The sequence below is a fragment of the Coenobita brevimanus genome, chromosome 72 (assembly GCF_032717465.1).
Source record: "Coenobita brevimanus isolate Jiangsu-jjx chromosome 72, ASM3271746v2, whole genome shotgun sequence".
NCBI classification, from domain to species: domain Eukaryota; kingdom Metazoa; phylum Arthropoda; class Malacostraca; order Decapoda; family Coenobitidae; genus Coenobita; species Coenobita brevimanus.
Window position 1 is genome coordinate 41166439 of NC_137025.1, and position 7142 is coordinate 41173580.

The 7142-nt window shown below is 38.7% G+C and overlaps 1 non-coding gene across 1 annotated transcript; it reads left to right on the top strand.

Annotated features, from left to right (window-relative positions):
- The first annotated feature begins 3702 nt into the window (after positions 1-3702).
- On the top strand, positions 3703-3821 carry LOC145407349 (5S ribosomal RNA). The gene has a single exon (XR_013898710.1). It is a non-coding gene; the product is annotated as a 5S ribosomal RNA (ribosomal RNA).
- The last annotated feature ends 3321 nt before the right edge of the window (positions 3822-7142 follow it).

Genomic DNA, 7142 nt, shown 5'->3' on the forward strand with positions numbered 1-7142 from the left:
CAAGAGTGTTATGGAAGAGTTAAAAAATGACACAGAGACAATTAGGCAAGTAAGCAGTCTTATTGACCAGACCAGTGATATTGAGGAGAAGATAACACAGGTGAATGAAGCTGTGCAAAGCTACAAAATGATGTGGAAACCACGTATGCTGAAATGGTGAAAGTAAAGAAAGACTTAGAAACAAGGGTGGAGGAAAAAAGCATTAAAAAGGAAGTGAAAAGAATAATCCAAAACAATCCAAAGTTAGTCAGAGATTCAGTAGATATAAAGAAATCTATAGTAATCACTGGTATAGAAGAGGAAAAAGTAAAAAACAAGATCACAAGAGACAAAAAGGAGATGGCAAATGTAATGAGCTTACTGAAAGAAGTATCAGGGGAAATCTGTAATAAAGACATAGAGGAACACAAAAGGTTAGGGAAATATGAGAAAAGCAAGACAAGACCTCTAAAGGTGACTTTCCAGAGTGTAAACACTGTGGAAGAGATACTAAAAAATGCAAAGAATCTTATGGAAAAAGAGGAGTTCAAAAATGTATGGGTAAAAAAATGCCTAACACAAGAGGAACTGGAATTACTGAAAGAGAAAAGGGAGGAAGCAAAAACAAAAAATGAGGGAAGATCAGAAGAGGAGAAGAAGAAATTTTTTTACAAAGTAAAAGGATTACAGGTACGAAAGTGGTACACAAACAGGATGGAATAAAAAGGAGGAAGGTAGTAGAACCATGTCGTGACAAGTATATAAACAAGATGATAAAGTTGATGTACTCAAATGTGGATGGAATGGTATCTAAATTACTAGAGATAAATGATTATGTCAGAGAAAATGAACCACAAATAATATGCCTAACTGAAACAAAATTAACACCAAGGATATCCAATGACATACTAAACTTAGAGGAATACAATACAGTAATCACTCCAATATCCGACGTAATAGAGCCATAGGTAGGTCCGGATATTGGTTCTGTCCAGATATTGGGCCCCAGCTTATGGATTTGTACTTATGGACCCTAACTCAGAGAAACACCTATACAACTCCCTCTGGACATGCATAGCACCTATTTAAGACCCAAATCACACCAATAAGACACATAAATAACTGAAATAAATGCAAAAGAAACATAAAATGAGGGTTTAGAAGTAGGTTCATACAATAATAAACATTCTGATGACTGACTCCTGGACTGGTACTTATGGACCCTAACCTAGCCTAACTCAGAAAAACACCTTCCTACTGCACATGCCTAGCTCCTAACACCCTATTCACACCAATAAAGGACATTAAAGAGTGAAATGAGGTAAGTATAGTATGGAAAAAAGTACAGTATGAAACATTCTTATGTCTGGATAGTGGGGATGTTCGGATATTGGGCGTCCGGATATTAGAGTGATTACTGTATATGGAGAAGAGACAGAAATTTAAAAAAAGGAGGAGGAATTATAATATTAACTAAGAAAAATCTAAAAGTCAGTGAAATAAAACTAGATATACCATCACAAGTAGAACTGACTGCAGTAGCGATCAACACATCTGAAGGTAAAGTAATTGTAGCCAATTTGTACATGCCACTCAGATCAAACACATGGGAAAGAGATGAATATGAGGACCTGGCAGAGAGTACAATTCTGAGTTTAAGATCATTACTACATAAAATGGAAGAGAAATCAGAAAGAATTATACTAACTGGGGATTTCAGTACAAATATAAATTGGAATACTCTAGATATAATTAGCCAAGAAAGCTGTTGGGACCAAAAGCTCCTAGATCTCATACAAGAGTTCTTCCTAACGCAACATGTGAGGGAAACCACCAGAAAAAGAGGACTTGATGTACCTTCAGTGCTACATCTAATATTTACTAGGCAAGAAAATGATATTGACAGTTCAATATATCACCCTCCACTCGGCAAAAGCGATCATGCAGTACTAAATTATAACTTCAGGATAGCATATGACATAGTAAACAGCAATGACAGTTACAATTTTTTTTTTTTTTTTTTTTTAATAACAGAACGGAGGAAGGAAAAACAAATCTATCTATCTATCCATTGCCAGACACCATAATCCCTTAAGGGGTGGCCATTTGACTTTGAGTTATTTGTTTTAAGGGGAGGGGCACTAACCCTCCACCAACCCACTTGTTCACACGTAGGGTGCACGTATGGTTTGGTTATATGGTTACCACCCAGCATTGTAAATGGTTTCTTGGCTTACAGGAAACCACTTGGCTTGTCACTCAATGTAAAGCCACCTGTAAAGGAAAGAAAAGCAATAAGAAGTGACAGGAAAGATGCAAGAAATAGGAAGAGAGGAGGGGAGGCACAGAAAAAGAATGATAAAGGCTAAGGAAGAAGTAGGCAGCACTACATCAAGTGTGTGTGTGTGTGTGTGTGTGTGTGTGTGTGTGTGTGTGTGTGTGTGTGTGTGTGTGAAAAACAAATAGGGAAAAAAAAATAATCCATACACCAGATTACTGGTGTCCTCTGTTCATAAAATATCTGTAACAGTTAGACTTGAACAGTTGTAGGTTGAAATTGGAGGAAAACAACTCTGAGGAAGCGAGTTCCAGAGAGATGCAGTTCGGGGAATGAAAGAATTCTGATAGGCAGAAGTTCTGCAATATGGTTGAGTGACATTCCAGTCATGAGCGCTACCAGATGCCCGTGTAGCACAAGGGAAGGCATGGAGAGGTGGCACCATGGACGCAACTTTGTCTGAGCGTTTGCCAAAAAAATATCTGTAAAATAATGCAAGGGAGGCAACATTCCTTCTTACTTGCAGGGGAGGTAGTTTATATGTAATGGCAGGGTTGTTAAAGATTCTAACAGCTTTATTCTGAATTTTGTCTAGTTGTCTTAATGCAACCTCTCCACAACCATTCGACAAGGGTGAGCAATATTCAAGCTGAGAGCGCATATGACTTTTATAAATTATAGCTAACTGCTCATCGGCGAAGAAGTTACGGACTCTGTACAATAATCCAAGTTTCTTTGAGGCGGTTTTAGCAAGTGATCTGACATGAGAGGTCCAGCTGAGGGCACTGTTAAGTGAGACACCAAGAATTTCAATACTTTTGGAGATGGGAATATTAGTAGCACTGAAGGTAATGTACAAATCTGGCAATATCTGTCTATTAGTAAACTGTATATATTTAGTTTTACTAGCATTAAAAGAGACAAGGTTGTTTTGTCCCCATTCACTGATTGTAGATAGATCTTGATTTATGGAGATGGCTGTACTGAGTTGAGAGGTAGAGATATTAGACTTTGTAAATGGATGTCTGAGTGTGAATGAACTATGTAGTGTTGAGTCATCTGCATATGAGTGAATGGGATTGTGAGTGACAGATAAGAGATCATTAATATGAACCAGAAATAGGGTTGGTGCCAGAACTGATCCCTGCGGCACGCCGGCGTTAACTGAGTGGAAATTCGAATATACATCATCTACTTTTACTCTTATTTTCCTGTCACTAAGATAAGAAGAAATCAAAGGAACAAAAGACGTTAGTCCATAGCAAGGGAGTTTGGACAGCACGGAACGGTGCCATACTCTGTCGAAAGCTTTAGAGATATCAAGAGCTACTGCATGAGTTTCTCCAAAATGATCAATTGATTGATGGATGGTATGAGTTAAGAGATTATGTCAATGGTGGATCTTTCGTGGCAAAAACCGTCTTGTCTATCACTAATTAAGTTGTTGGAACGGCCATACCACGTTGAGTACACCGCTTCCCGTCCGATCAGCGAAGTTAAGCAACGTTGGGTTTGGTTAGTACTTGGATGGGTGACCGCCTGGGAACACCAGATGCTGTTGGCATCCCTATGTGTTAAGTGGGGTTGGTGGAGGATTAGTGCCCCTCCCTGTAAAACAATTAACTCTGAGCCCTTGGCCACCCCGTTTGGGATACATGGCATCTGGCAATGAATGAATGAATGAATGATTCAAGATGTTTAACAATATGCTTATTAATTAAAGTTTCAAATACCTTACCAAGAGAAGATGTGACAGCTATTGGTCTGTAATTGGAGGGGTCAGACGAACTTCTTTTCTTCGGAACTGGGTGGATATTGGCTTCTTTCCATGAATTTGGGAATAAAGAAGTACGTATGCATAGTCTGAATAATTTAGCTAGGACAGAGGCAAGTTCAGGGGAACACTTTTTCAAAACAATTGGCGGAATTCCATCTGGGCCTGGAGCTTTGTTGGTAGGTAAATTGTCTAGGATGGATTTTACGAATCTTGTCTGTATTTTAAGTGGGGCAATTTCGGGAGAATCAAGTTCCAGTACTGAGACATTCTGGCTGGTATCATCTATGGTAGAGTTTCTTGCAAAGGTACTAGCAAAGATATCTGCTTTCTCACGTAGGTCATTTGTAATATTGCCATCTGAAGATTTTAGTGGGGGAATGGAAGATGACTTGTTAAAGTTATTATTGAAAGAATTAAGAGTTGACCAGAATATTCTATTGTCATTAGGGTTGTTAAGTAGTTTTGATGCTTGCTTTTGAAGAAAGTTTGATTTAGATAGATTTAATACAGCTTTTGCATGATTTCTAGCAATTTTAAATTGGGAGAGTGATTCAGATGTTTTTGATTTTAAGTAAGAGTTATATGCTAATGACTTTTGGGCTGTTGCTCTGGCACAACTGCCATCAAACCATATTGGAGAGTTTGATCTTTTAGTGAATTGTTGACTTGGTATGAATAAATCCATACCAGCTAGTATTAAGTCGCAAATGTGGGACTGGGTAGAATTGGGATCACTAGAGAAGAAAGACTGCCATGGAACATCAGCAAGATAATTTCTAAATCCATCCCAGTCTGCCCTGTCAAAGTGCCATCAGGTCACCCTGACAGGTTCGGAATGGGAAGGTGTAGGAGGGTTAACTAATGAGGCTTTGATGAGATTGTGGTCAGAGGATCCAAGTGGTGACAGTACCTCTATCCTGTATTGAAATGGATTATTTGTCAAGAATAAATCCAAGAGATGGGCATTATGGTCAGGATTATCAGGTATTCTGGTTGGTTGCTTTACCAACTGGGTGAGATTAAACGATTCCGCAAACAGCTCGCATTCTAGACCTGCATCGTCAGTCCGGGCAGAATGCAATAACCATTCAACATTGTGTGTTAAAATCACCCAAAATGGTAATTTCATTGCCAAGGGCAAGGTCAAGGTTACTCAACTGAGTGGATATGGAATCAAATACACTGGGTTCCGAAGAAGCATTGGGGGAACGATAAACTACACAGATATATTTGGTAATGTTTTGGCAATTTAATTTATGTAATGAGTAATCAAAACTGGATGAAGTGAAGTTTAAAACTGTGTCAACTGCATATTGGGATTTGATATAACAACAGGTGCCGCCCTTGTTTCGAAAGTTTGTAAGGAAATGGTAACCGGGAAAATAAAATGGAGATATATCAGTAGAGGGTGAGATTTGTGGTTCTGTGAGGAAAAGGGCCAAAGGGGATATGGACTGAAGGAAAAAATGAACTGAGTTTGAATTTGTGGTAAGGCCGTGGATGTTGGTAAAGAATAAGGCCGCACCGTCACCTCTTCGCCGACGAGCATTCCCGGAAATAGCAACAGTCGCTGCCGGCATAGTCGCTTGATGGCGACCGGGAGGACCCTGTGCCTCCAGCCCTACCCTGCCGGTGGTGGCAATCCGAGGTACCACCTCATTTGATTGTAAGATTGCAGCAGCCATTACTAAAGATGTGAATAGAAGGTGTGATATGTTATGCGCATGTAGTGTGGTGTAGACAGTTGAAGGTAGAGGTATTATGAGAGCATGCTGGCCTACTCTCTGTGTAAATGAATGCACTGAAAATGTTCAGAAAAGGGAGATGGTCAGGATCAAGTCCTGAGGGCTGGTGAAACGGGAGCTCCAGCTCTCCCTATCACCAGCTTGCCATCAACCTCGGAAGTACTGCCCTGTTCGACTGGTGCTACAGTCTACTCCTCACAAATGGGCCTAAACTATAAAAAGGGAAATTATCAAGACCTAAAGAAGTATTTCTTAGAAGTTGATTGGGAAAATGAGCTTAGAGGACAAGATTTAAATGCTGTATATAAAAAATTCTGTGAATTTTAAGAAATAGGAGTCCAGAAGTACATCCCACAGCACAAAGAAGCAGATAAGAAAATACAGAAATGGTTCAATACGGAATGTAAAAAATCAAAAGAAAGAAGAGATTTGTTGTGGAATAGATACAGAAGACATAATAGTGAAAGGGAGGATAATAATTACAAACAGGCAAGAAACGATTATACAGGAATAAGGAGGGAAGCCCAAAAACAGTTTGAAGAGGATATAATAAATAAAAGTAGTGATCAACCAAAGCTGTTTTACAGCTATATCAGAAGCAAAACCAAAGTAAAAGATATAATACAGTCAGTTATGGACGAGGGAATCACTTATACACAAGAGAAAGATATTTGTGAAGCACAAAATAAGAATTTCCAATTAGTTTTTACAGAAGAAAAAAATTTTGAGAGGGACTATGTGGAACATGCATGTCCAAACATACTACCAGATATACAAATAGCAGAAAAAGTAATACAGGAGTTAAGTAGATTAGACAGAGGAAAAGCAAGTGGTCCTGATGAAATTTCATGTTGGGTAGTACGAGAATGTGCAAAGGAGTTAAGTAAACCATTATTTTTAATTTTCAAGAAATCCTTGAGTCAAGGTAAACTACCTGATATTTGGAAAAAAGGAAATATTGTCCCCTTATTCAAGAAAGGAAATAGACAAAATCCACTCAACTACCGACCAGTATCACTGACCAGTGTTGTAAGCAAGGTATTAGAAAAGCTTGTAAGAAAAGCTTGGGTAAATCATCTAGAAGAACACAGTATGATAACAGAAAGACAGTTTGGTTTCAGAAAAGGAAAATCATGTGTTACTAATCTGTTGAGCTACTATGACAGAGTAACAAACACAATACAGGAAAGAGAAGGATGGGTGGACAGTATCTATTTAGATTACCACACCAAAGACTTTTATGGAAACTGTACCATCAAGGAGGAATTCGAGGCAAACTGTTTTGTTGGATGCATGACTTTCTCATAAAAAGAGAAATGAGAACAGTACTAAGAGGAAACTACGTATCATGGAAAGAAGTGAC